The following is a 13,679-nucleotide window of genomic DNA, read 5'->3' as shown; positions in this document are numbered from 1 at the left end:
TGTTTGATGACGAACGGGAGATAGCTTCCTCTTACGGCCTTCAAATTTTTTAATACGTCTAACGTGCACTACTACAACTATAATGTAATTTTTTTTTAAATTCTAGGGGTCATTTGACCTTTTAAAGACATTTAAGTGATTTTCTAGCCATTTAATGACCGTAATTCAAATTTGAACTACATCTACATGCAACTCCTAACCAAAACGGTTTGAAAAATCATATTTGTGTACTTGTGTGTGAGTTAATTCCATGCGTAGTAAACTAGAAGGAATTTTCAAATATATTTGTATCACGACATGGACACATATGCATGAATACGTATGCATGGAGTGGCATGGCATTTTAATTCCAAAAAAACTGAGAAACACATGAAACCTTGGTTGATGTAATGTCATGCCACCAAGATGATGTGGTAAAGAAATTGGCATGTTTGACGAAAGTTTGGACACACACCCTCACAAACCGGAGCAACTCGCTAGAAGGCTCGTGGTTCTGAGAGGGAACAATGCATGTTTGATGACGAACGGGAGATAGCTTCCTCTTACGGCCTTCAATTTTTTTCTATGTCTAACATGCAGTACTACAACTGTAATCTGAAATTTTGGAAAATTCTAGATGTCATTTGACCTTTTAAAGACATTTAAGTGATTTTCTAACCATTTAATGACCGTAATTCAAATTTGAACTACATCTACATGCAACGCCTAACCAAAACGGTTTAAAAAATCATATATGTGTACTTGTGTGCGAGTTAATTCCATGTGCAGTAAATTAGAAAGAATTTTCAAACATATTGGTCTCACGACATGGACACATGCATACGTATGCATGGAGTGACATGGCATTTTAATTCAAAAAATAGAAAAATGATCAGAAACACATGAAACCTCGGTTGATGTAATGTCATGCCACCAAGATGATGTGGTAAAGAAATTGGCGTGTTTGACGAACGTTTGGACACACACACCTCACAAACAGGAGCAACTCGCTAGAAGGTTCGCGGTTCCGAGAGGGAACAATGCATGTTTGATGATGAATGGGAGATAACTTCCTCTTACGGCCTTCAAATTTTTTCCTACATTTAACATGCACTAATACAACTGTCATGTGAAAATTTGGTAAATTTCAGGGATCATTTGACCTTTTAATGACATTTAAGTGATTTTCTAACCATTCAATGACCGTAATTCAAATTTGAACTGCATCTACATGCAACGCCTAACCATAACAGTTTGAAAAATCATATTTTTGTGTACTTGTGCGCGAGTTAATTCCATGTGCAGTACATTAGAAGGAATTTTCAAAAACATTGGTGTGAAGGCATGGGCACATGTATGGAGTGCATGCCATGGCATTCTAATTCCAAAAAATTAAAAAATGATCAGAAAAACATGAAACCTTGCTTGATTTAATGTCATCCACCAAGATGATGTGGTAAATAAATTGGCATGTTTGACGAAAGTTTGCACACACATCCCTCATAAACCGAAGCAACTCGCTATAAGGTTCGTGGTTTCGAGAGGGAACAATGCATGTTTGATGACGAACGGGAGATAGATTCCTCTTACGGCCTTCAAATTTTTTCTATGTCTAATGTGCACTAGTACAACTGTAATGTGAAATTTTGGAAAATTCTAGGGGTCATTTGACCTTTTAGAGACATTTAAGTGATTTTCTAACCATTTAATGATCGTAATTCAAATTTGAACTACATCTACATGCAACGCCTAACCAGAATGGTTTGAAAACTCATATCCGTGTACTTGTGTGCAAGTTAATTCCATGTGCAGTAAATTAGAAGGAATTTTCAAACATATTGGTCTCACGACATGGACACATGCATACGTATGCATGGAGTGACATTGCATTTTAATTCAAAAAAATAGAAAAATGATCAGAAACACATGAAACCTTGGTTGATGTAATGTCATCCCACCAAGATGATGTGGTAAAGAAATTGGCATGTTTGACAAACGTTTAGACACATGCCCCTCACAAACCGGAGCAACTCACTAGAAGGTTCGTGGTTCCGAGAGGGAACAATGCATGTTTGATGACGAACGGGAGATAGCTTCCTCTTACGGACTTGAATTTTTTTCCTACGTTTAACATGCAACTGTCATGTCAAAATTTGGTAAATTTCCGGGGTCACTTGGCCTTCTAAAGACATTTAAGTGATTTTCTAACCATTTAATGACCATAATTCATCTACATGCAACGCCTAACCAAAACGGTTTGAAAAATCATATTTTTGTGTACTTGTGTGCGAATTAATTCTATGTGCTGTAAATTACATGGAAATTTCAAACATATTGGTGTCAAGGCATGGGCACATCCATGGAGTGCATGCCATGGCATTTTAATTCCAAAAAAATTAAAAAATGATTAGAAATACATGAAACCTTGCTTGATTTAATGTCATGCCACCAAGATGACGTGGTAAAAAAATGGCCTATTTGACAAAAATTTGGACACACACCCCTCACAAATCGGAGCAACTCACTAGAAGGTTCGTGGTTCCGAGAGGGAACAATGCATGTTTGCTGACGGCCGGGAGATATCTTCCTCTTACGGCCTTTAAATTTTTCCTATGTTTAATGTTCACTAATACAACTATCATGTGAAAATTTGGAAATTTTCGGGGGTCGTTTGACCTTTTAAAGGCATTTAAGTGATTTTCTAACCATTTAATGACCGTAATTCAAATTTTAACTACATCTACATGCAACGCCTAACCAAAACGGTTTGAAAAATCATATTTTTGTGTACTTGTGTGCGAGTTAAAAAATCATCAGGCGATGTAAATATCTGGTGTTCAAAAAAGAAAATGTAAACATCTGTCAAGACAACCGGCCCCACACGATTGGCAGTCTATCTCGCGGCTCAAGGTTTGGTAGGTGAATAGCGGGGATCATTAATCAGACTCGGTTCTGCATTGGAAACCGTCAGCTATTATGTTCACACACGGATTTTGGCTATTATGTTCACACACGGATTTTGCTGCGGGAATCGTGTGTAATTCAAACTACAATACTCATAAATTCCGGCGACCGGCGTTTGTACTGTCCCTGTTGACCTATATTCCGGCCGCCAATAAATACTACCTTGCTCACGTCGTCCCGCCTGCATTATCATCTACATCCTCCCCTCGCTCACCCCCCTCTCTCTCAAATCTCTGTCATGGCGCCGCCGGTCTGCCCACGCGCCGACGAGGAGTCGCCGCCCCCTGAGGATGCTCACTCGATTAGCAGCGACGAGGACCCCTACGCGCCCCCTGACGAGGTTGCGCTGGACCCCTCAACTTTGGATTGGTTTTGGGGACAGTACAATCTTTGTCTGTGGAAGTCGCTGCCACCGGCTGAGAAAGCCAGGCAAGTGGCGTTCAAGAAGGAGATGGCGGAGGAGGAAACCAGGTACCAGGCGGCCTGTGAAGCCCGTGATGCCGCCTGGAAAAGGAGGCGGCGGAGCTTTAGGGGCGGGCGCGTCGTCATGCCGAGGCGGTGTACGAAGACGGGTTCTTCGCGAGGAAGCTCATAGGCGTTGGGCGCCTCGTCGCTGCGTGGAGGTGGGCCGATAAGCTCTAGCATGCCACCGACGAGGAGCTCCGGCGGGCACCCACCAAGATGGCAAGATAGGCCGCGCGCGTCCGCCAACAAGAGGCATATCGGTACATCAAGCACTGTGAGGCGGAGGAGTCGAAGTACTGCCTCCGCACTGGGAAGACGCCACGCACCAGGGAGCTGCTGGCGAGGGGCTGCCGGAATACTGGCCCCAGGAGGGATTATTAGTTTTAGTATTGATCGTTTTCAATTTTATGCATTGTACCTAGTAGTTAAGTATCATCACGTATATGTGATGATATATATATATATTAATTATATATATATATATATATATTCTGTGATAATCTAATGAACAATTAATATATATATATATATTATGAATTCCATTTTCTATATGTTTTTGTATACTAATTTGAATCTAGCTATTATCATCCACATATATAGAATGGAAAGCGTATATATGCATATTGAAACAGAACATATAAGAATGGAAAACATAGTACACACACTGAAACAGAGCAATAAGCAGAGCAATACTATGATTGCTGTGAATACATAGCTATCCACATCGAAATGACTTTTCAAAATAAAACGCGTCCATGAGACCATGACCAGCAGCCCTTCTCTAGGGTAGCTCTTGGCTCTTCCTGAACTCGTGCAGGCGTTTGTTCAAGCGGTCGACACGCTCGTGGTACATCTGGAGCGCGATCTCGAGCTCCAAGTTGGCTATTTCATCGGAGATCACCAGCTCGAGGATGCGACGACCATGTTCCTATACTGTGCCCAGGTGGACACCTGGGCGAAGGAGGCGGTCGAGCCTACGGACCAGCGTGTTGGCATGCAGCGGGTCGCAGAAAGGTGAACGGCGGCACCCATGCGAACGGCACGGCGGGTGTCCGATGCAAGTACGGCGCGGCCGTCCTCTGGTGCAAGTACGACGTTGAGGGCCTTTGCCCACTCCTGGCGAGGAATGGGGGTACTGGCTGGACGTGTACCCAGCTGCGACGCTATATCGACAGCAGGCAAGCGCCGCTTGATCCACTGTTGTTGTGTGGCACGCCGCGCCTCTTGCTCTGCGGCGCTCCAACGGTCTCGCCATGTGGCGAGCCGCAGCCTATCGGCGCGGACGCGCCAACTTGCTCTGCGGCGCGCCATCGATCATGTTGTGCGGCGAGCTGCAGCCTGTCGGCGCCGACATGCCTATCTTGATCTGCGGCGCTCAAGCGCCATGCGCCAAAGGTCTGCTCAACCGTGGTAATGACGCACATCACGGCGTCGTCCATCGCATTGCCAGGGAGCGCCTCGGCCTCGACGGGCCGTGGCGCCTGCTCCTTTTCCTCTTCGACAAGGTTGATGGCAGAGGCGGCGCTTTGGTGGGTTGGCATGCTTGGAAAAGGTGGATGTGCTACAGCTTGCGCTTGTCGCCTCCGTGCGTCGCATGCCCCTATGCGCAATATAGCAGGGTGGCGAGAAACAGGCGAGGAAATGGCGGGAAACGGTGGCATGTTCATAAAACACCATCAATTAATGGAAACTTAGGATCAAGCTAGCACAAGAAGTAGATGATGATCAGATGAACACCGACCACACTGGGGAACCCGTCGGTGATGAATTCATCAATCCCAAACGGTTGAATACTAGCAAGCGTTTGCCCACAACACACATGGCCAATTCCATCACAAATAGGTCGGATGGATCAACTGTATGCCACGTATAGCACATTGCCAAAAAGTAATGCGGTAGACCTTCTTTAACATGTGTTAAAAAATAAAATAACAATAAAAACAAGGACCTCGAGGTTAAATTAGCTGAGGGAATGGGGCATTTCGGACATCGACACAACTTCCCATCCAGTCACCCATCCGATGGCTGCTCCAGCCTAACCACACTTAACTTGATGGTTTTCTTACATGAGCTACTGGTGGAACAGCTAGTCCTTGCTGATAGGAATGCCTCCTCACATCCTTATGGCATATCCGGATGACCGCCCGTCCCACAATGGCCAATAGATGTTGTGTAGACAGAGCATATCACATACGTCTTATTAGAAGCAATCATCTGTGTTATTATCGGTCTTCGCACACATTTCTGATTACAGACATGTTTGCCGCGTATCACACACATCTTGTTATATTGAACCATTTCTGTTCTCTTGCCTAATCACAAATCGTTCATCCGAGTGAACCGTATGATGTACATCACACACACCTTGATCGGGCTGACCATTTCTTTTGTGTTGCCTAATGACACACAGTTCATCCTAGTGAACCGTATGCTGTATATCGCACACGCCTTCATCTGGATGCCCATTTCTTTTGTTCCTCCTCGTTGCAAATAGTTAATGGAGCTGAACCGTATGCCATGCATGGCACACACAACTAAAACCTGAACCGTGTTTGATGCATCCGTCATCGCAAATGTTTTACACGTTTCTGACGGTTTTCATACAGCACTGTTTGCGATTATTGCATCGCACACAGTTTCTCGAAGAGTCTCTAATCGTAGTGTCACGTTAGCAGCATCCTGCAGTAGTGTATGGGAACTTACCTATGGACATGATTTTAAGGTCCCTTTGTTTCAATGCAAATGACTAAATCTGTCAGGAGGCGGGGTACAGGTAGATCCATAGTACGGAATGACAACAATGGATCTAAACAATCTTGGGTACACAGACGAACCATTTGTCCTAGCCAATGATGTGGCGCATGTTTTCTATGTGCAGGACATGTCTACCAAACCGAGAAAAAGAAAAGATAAGGAAGCGAATACATCATACGATGAGCCAAAGCACCACATAGTTCTTTTAGGGAAATGAGACATCGTGGGAGTGAAGGGCAAGACAATCATGTCTGAAGATTATGAAAAGTTCCATGAAATTCCTCCCTTCAAAATCAAGGCTGACCCAAGCACCCTGTTAAACGATGAAGATTATCCATGGTTATGGTGCAATAAGCAAAGGACACAAAAGGAGAAAAAGTGAAGACTTTCTCTCCACAACTATTATGATGATGCCTTTGATCTAGAATATCACTGCAGTTACATGTCAAGAATGAAATCCCTTTGTGACATATGAGTTTTTGTCCGAAACGCTTACTTTGAAAGAGATTGTCCATTTTGTACATGAAGTGCATCCAGTTTTTGCCGTAACCCTCTCAACTTTTCAGAACATGCTATGTGGGTGAAATGATGATACCATGCTAACTTTCAACCTTTTAAGAGTTCATTTGTAGTGCTTTTCAATTTCAGGGTCATTTAGCTTAAAAAATCAGTGAATGCATGAAAAATACCAAATGAAGTCAGAAAGGGCTGAAAATTGATGACGTGGCTTTGAATGGTTCATTTTGAACACAAAAAGTCTAGATTTCAAATAAGTTCAAAAAAATGAAATACCTTTGTAACAGATGAGTTCTCCTCCGAAGCCCTAATACTTCGAAAGAGATTGTCCATCTTGTACACGAAGTGCATCCAGCTTTTGCCATAACCCTCTAAACTTTTTAGCACATGATATGTGGGTGAAATGATGATATCATGCCAACCTTCAACCTTTTCAGAGTTCATTTGTAGTGCTTTTCAATTTCAGGGTAATTTAGCTCAAAAATCAGTAATGCATGAAAAATACCAAATGAAGTCAGAAAGGGTTGAAAATGGATGATGGGACTTTGAATGGTACATTTTGAACACAAAAAAAGTCTAGAGTTCAAATAAGTTGAAAATTTGAAATCCCTTCGTAACAGATGAGTTTTCGTATGAAACCCTGATACTTTGAAAGAGATTGTCCATTTTGTACACGAAGTGCATCCAGCTTTTGCCGTAACCCTCTCAACTTTTTAGCACATGCTAAGTGGGTGAAATGATGATACATTGCCAACTTTCAACCTTTTCAGAGTTCATTTGAAGTGCTTTTCGATTTCAGGGTCATTTAGCTCAAAGAATGGACTAATAGCAAAAAGAATGAACTAGAAAACTTTTATGACACTCTAATAGCAAAAAGAATGAACTAAAAATAATCAATTAAAATATTCTATTATGATCAACTAAAACAAATCTAATAGCAAAAAGAATGAACTAAAAAGATTTTATAAACCACTAGTATTTTTCAAACTAATTTTTTAAAATTTATGCAACTAAAATTATCAAAGTATTTTTTGTTCAAAACATTAATAGCAAAAAGATTTTTCATCAAGATTTTTTTGTTGGAAACTTTAATAGGCAACTAAAATAACAAAATCTGTTTTTGATTAAAATGGACATTTAAAATAACCTAAAATTTACCAAATTGAATATAATGATAAAAACATTAATATTAAATAGCAAGAAAAATAATCACTCAAAAATCTATTTTATTGTAAAGTTATTCACAAACTAGTGATTCACACAAATTTAACAAATTTAAACTATTCAAATTTGAAAACTAATGGGACTAACAGAAAGTTTATAATTTTTGTGACCTAGAAGAAAAAATAATCATTGAAAAACTGTAAGTATTTAGTAAGTACAAACAAAAAAAATAAAGCATCAAAGAAAACAAAAAATGGAAAAAAATAAAAAAAATGCCGCCTACTGGGCCACCACGGCCTGAATACGACTATAAACCCATTGGGCCAGGATTCGGGCCCGTAGCAGGCCCAGTAGGCCCAAAGGCAGAGGAGTGTGATATTAGGCCTGTAGGCCTGCAGTTGAGAGGAGCTCGAGAGGGTCGGTGCAGTAGCGCTAATAAACAACTCCCGAGCCCTCTCAGCTAGCGAGGTGGGACTAAACTTTTGGCCCTGGGCAGCACCCACCTTTAGTCCCGGTTGGTGGCACCAATAGGGACCAATATCACCTTTGGTCCCGGTTGGTGGCACCAACCGGGACCAATCCTACCCTTTGGTCCCGGTTCGTGTCACCAACCGGGACCAAAGGTCTCTTTTCAGCAGGGGCGGTTGGTGGCACGAACCGGGACCAAAGGGTACCATTGGTCCCGGTTGGTACCACCAACCGGGACTAAAGGGTGTGGTATATAACCCTGATGTCGCTTGAAGCTACGTCGGTATTTCCCCAAAGAGGAAGGGATGATGCAGCACAACGGCTGTAGGTATTTCCCTCAGATATGAAACCAAGGTTATCGAACCAGTAGGAGAACCAAGCAACACAACGTAAACATCACCTGCACACAAATAACAACTTCATGCAACCCGACGTGTTAAAGGGGTTGTCAATCCCTTCCGGGGTGCGGCGCCTCAAGATAGGCAAACGGACGTGAGGTAAATTTGTAGTAGATTGGTAGGTCGAACGGCAAAAAAATAAATAAGAATAAATTGCAGCAAAGTATTTTTGAGTTTTTGGATTAATAGATATGAAAATAAAAGCAAATAAAAGTAGATCGCAAAGGCAAATAATATGAGAAAGAGACCTGGGGGCCGTAGGTTTCACTAGTGGCTTCTCTCGAGAAAAATAGAAAATGGTGGGTGAACAAATTACTGTTGGGCAATTGATAGAACTTCAAATACTAATGACGATATCCATGCAATGATACTACACCACAACACCGATGCAATGGCATGTAATCTGCCGGGAGAAAGTTCTTAAAACGGCATACAAACTGCCGGGATGGTAGTTCTCCCGGCAGATAGAACCGCCACGAGAACGGCTACCGAGGATTACTTCTCCCGGCAGTTTACCTGCCGTGACCTACATATTTCCCGGCAGTTTGTTTTCTCCCGGCAAGTTTGTTAGCACAAAGGGATTTTAGTTATTGGCAGTGCAACTGCCGGTAAAAACTTCTTGACCCGGCAGTTTTTATGCCCCACATTGATATACTAGAATTTTGGGCAGCATATATCTGTAATTTAATAATTGTATGCCATCACATTGATATACTAGAATTTTGGGCAGCATATATCTGTAATTTAATAACAATTCACAATGTTTTAGCCAATCAGGACATATAACACAATTTATGCATACACTTCAATCAGAGTTACATTTAGGCCTCATACTGCATTCGATAAACATAGGAAGCAAATATAACGAGTACATATATATGTTTTGAGATGGCACATAACCAAATGAAGTTGTGCCACAAAAGGGGAAGTGGCTTAACAGCCACCAAAATGGGCAGGAGCTAGTCTCCAGGTTCAACAAACAATTTCTAGATGTGCCACATAGCCAAAATAAAGTTGTGCCACAAACGGGGAAGTGGCCATACAGTGGCTTAACAACCACCAAAATGGGCAGAGCTAGTCTCTAGGTTCAACAAACATATTACATTATCATCCCAACACTGGAAATTGAAGGTCTTCCAGATCTTCAACTGCTTGTAGATCTTTGAAACCTCCAACTTGTTGTGTATCTTTGGGAAACGTGCAACGGACCGGAAACTCAAAATGAAGCTCTTGTTTCAGATTTAAATGAACACATTAAGGATTATGACATAGCAAGGAATAATACATAATTATATCAAACAGGAATTATTTGACCTGCACATTCAAAATTCTTCCATGGGTAAATATGGCAAAACAGAACCTGAGTTGAGTTGTAAAAGGAGTATATAATGCATAGTTAGAATGCCAATTTACATTTCACAAGTTTAGGTACTGGATGCAAACTGAATCATATATTCTTCCATGCAGAACACTTTGACTCAACACATGCATGTACATGATGCTACATTCCAAGAACACAAGCTATGAAGACGTAATAATATATAATAGTCTAGTAAGTAACTAATTATTCTAGACTTTGTAAAGCAGAACGCCACTGGACAGTGGACACATGCACTGGAAATAAAGAATGGCCACCAGTACACTTTGTACAGGGAGGTTTGAAAGATCTACATATATGTAGTCTCACCCAAATATTCAAAGGGGCTTAACGCTACTGGACATGGGAAGCTTGATATTCATATACTACCAAAGTTGTTTTGTTGGCTATCTAATTTTGACTCCTGAAATGGATTATTTGTATACAATGGTCTACAACAAAAATGATTAAACAAGCAGAAAAAAAATCAAGGTTGTAAGTTCTGATTGTAATGTTTATGTATTTTAACCAGCAAAATTATTATTATTATTGTGGGGTGCAAAAGATGTGTATATTGATCTAATGTGCTCAACTATTGGCGTTTTTTGGTAAAAGGAAAAAATGAGTGACTTTCTCTATGTACAGAGAAAAAGAAAGAAGACTCACAATTGTAAACAAAGTACAGTACTATAGCTCAACCATCATCTCATATTTATCTCACATATGTGTGTACTGATCACTAAGCATCGAATGGAGGGAAAGTCTATGTCCAAAACAACAGCTCATGTGAGCTGAGTAAGTGGAGTGGTCCTATTGTAAAGTGTCAAACAACACTCTAGAGTACAACCTCGCTGCGTTCTGTTGGGTAGCAATGGTAAGAGAAATATGTATATTACCTCCTCAACTTGCTTGTGGTCGCATTGCTGCATTTGCCGTTGACTTGTCCACTTCCAACTACATACATAGAAGCAAAAGAGTATTAAGATCAAAAAATGATGGCAGAAATATGGTCTCAAGAATACACAAGGTCTCAGCTATTTCTCCCTCTAGCTTCTCCATATCACTTATGGAAATGACAGGAGAATATATTTTCTTGAAGAATCTGCTGACACGAACCAATGCAATGGCGACTTCCTTTGGTAGTGTGTTCCGAACAACTAGCGGAAGCAATTGCTCCAAAAGAATATGATTGTTGTGGCTCTTCAACCTAGTGATCTTTTTCTGCTTGACAAGGACACTGCGACGTATATCAGATGCACAACCATCAGGGAACCTAGCTCCCTTCAAAACTTGGCAAAACAATTTCTTATTTTCATTGACCATTGCATAGGGTGTAGCAGGCAAATCAAATTCTTCACCAACCGGGACAGGTTGGAGAGCTTTCCTTATTCCTAGATGCTCTAGATCTTTACGAGGAGCATAATTATCTTTTGATTTCCTATCCATGCATAAAAGTATGTTAATTATGTTTTCACATACATTCTTTTCAATATGCATTGCGTCAAGATTATGAGGCTGCAACAAATCTTTCCAGTATCGCAACCTAAACCATATGGATTTTCTTTTCCGAACTATTGGTGGTTCGCCAACCTTGCGCTTCTTGGTGGTTGTTTTCCCGGAAGGGTTCTTTCCAAAAACAGTCTTCATATTTTCAGTGAGGGCCAAAACTTCCTCTCCAGTAAGTGGTACATGTGTTGCCCCTAACTCTACACCACCATCAAAGGAGTCCTCATCAAATCTGTATTCATGGTTTGGATCAAGAAACCTTCGATGATTCATATAGCAAAATTCCTTGCCTTCCTTTAGCCGAAGAGAGCAAGTCTGTGAGCCGCACAATGGACAACCAAATTCACCCGAGGTTACAATACCAGATAGAGTGCATAAGCCTGGGAGGTCAGATGAAGTTGATAATACAACAGCATGGAGGTTGAAGGGTTTACCGGCCGAGGCATCATAGGTTCTAACATCTTCCTCAAATAGCAAGTTCTAATCATCAATAAGTGGTTCAAGGAACACATCTATATCTCTCCCGGGTGACTTTGGACCAGGAATTAGCAAAGATAGGATGAATTTTTGTTGCATCATGCACAACCAAGGAGGAAGATTCAACGGAATTGCTACAACAGGCCAAACACTATATGATAAATCCATCGTCCTAAATGGATTAAAACCATCATCACATATAAGCCGCCTAATGTTGCGACTATCTTCGGCAAACTTAGGATATTTAGCATGAAAGTCCTTCCAAGCAGGTGCATCCACTGTATGCCTTATTAGTCCATCTCTTGCGCGTTCTTCATCATGCCATTTGCAATCTTTTGCACTCTTCGGGGACATGAATAGGCATTTTAGTCTCTTCTTAATTGGAAAATAACGAAGAACCTTCCTTGGGACCTTGTGTACATGTTTCCCATGAAGGCTGTTCTTTTCAGATTTCCACCGGGAAGTTTGCATGTAGGACAAATATCTTTATCTGCATGCTCCTTCCAAAATAGAATGCAATCATGCTCACATGCATGAATTTTAATATAACCAAGCTCAAGACATTTTATCATTTTCTTAGCTTCATAAAAGTTTTTGGGTAGCTTTGCTGTTGGGAAGGCCTCTTTTAGCAACTCTAGCATCATGTCAAAGCTTTTATCACTCCAACCTCCAAGAGATTTGGTATGTAGTAACCTAATGATGAAACATAGTTTTGAAAAGGTTGTGCACCCTGGATAAAGCTCCACGCTATCATCAGCTATGAATTATCTAAAAGCATCTGCCTCATGATTTTTTTTCTTTTCTAGAAGAGGGTCAACGCTCCCAGGCTCTACATCCTCGTGAATTGGATCCCCCCCGCTGCCACTATCACTCAAGTCCCCAATTAGGTGTGCCATATCTTTAATCATTTCAAACATCTCATCATAATTATCTAGGTCATTCTCCTCTTGAACATCATCAGGTTGGACCGGATCATGATCACTCTCAGATGCAAGAGATGATGATGCCTCCCCATGATATATCCATCTTTTGTACCCACTAACAAACCCATGATATAATAAGTGCTCATAGACATCACTAGCTTCAAACCAACAACAGTTCAAGCATTTTCTACAAGGACATAATATAGCATTCCCTCTTGCTGAATGAGTAAAAGCAAACTCTATGAATTTCACTACCCCGTCAATATATGATTGTGTGTTTCTAGCTTTATCCATCCAACTCTTGTCCATCATTGACCAAATTCACTATATTTACCTAACATATGAAATAAAGTATACTTCTATTAATGGGGGAAATCTAGTGAAAAAATGCATGCCATTCATATCTAATACAAGCACGGAAAAATACAATACCGACCAAGAATGCAATCTGGCATAATAGAATAAATAATAAATTGAAAGATGTCATTCCAGGAACTGCAAAAACTAAAATAGTAGTAAGAATATTATTATGTATAAGATAAAAACAAAGAACTTGTTTTGTCCACATATCCTATTTCGCAAAGCACAATCAAATATGGCACTACTGGGCATCAACTAAACAAACAAAGACTTAAATAACTAGCTTTCTTTCATCCCAAATTAAATGAACTCCAAAGCTCAATTAAAAAACTTCGTCAGGTGTCAACG

The 13,679-nt window shown here is 40.9% G+C and overlaps 1 pseudogene; it reads right to left on the bottom strand.

Annotated features, from left to right (window-relative positions):
* Positions 1 to 11,019: 11,019 nt before the first annotated feature.
* Positions 11,020 to 12,402, bottom strand: LOC147965284 (uncharacterized; annotated as a pseudogene).
* Between the last annotated feature and the right edge of the window lie 1,277 nt (positions 12,403 to 13,679).

The sequence above is a fragment of the Triticum urartu genome, chromosome 6A, assembly GCF_056163025.1.
Source record: "Triticum urartu cultivar PI428250 chromosome 6A, HENAU_Tu73, whole genome shotgun sequence".
Classification (NCBI taxonomy): domain Eukaryota; kingdom Viridiplantae; phylum Streptophyta; class Magnoliopsida; order Poales; family Poaceae; genus Triticum; species Triticum urartu.
Note: the sequence above shows the minus strand (reverse complement) of the source record. Positions and strands in the feature narration are given on the sequence as shown.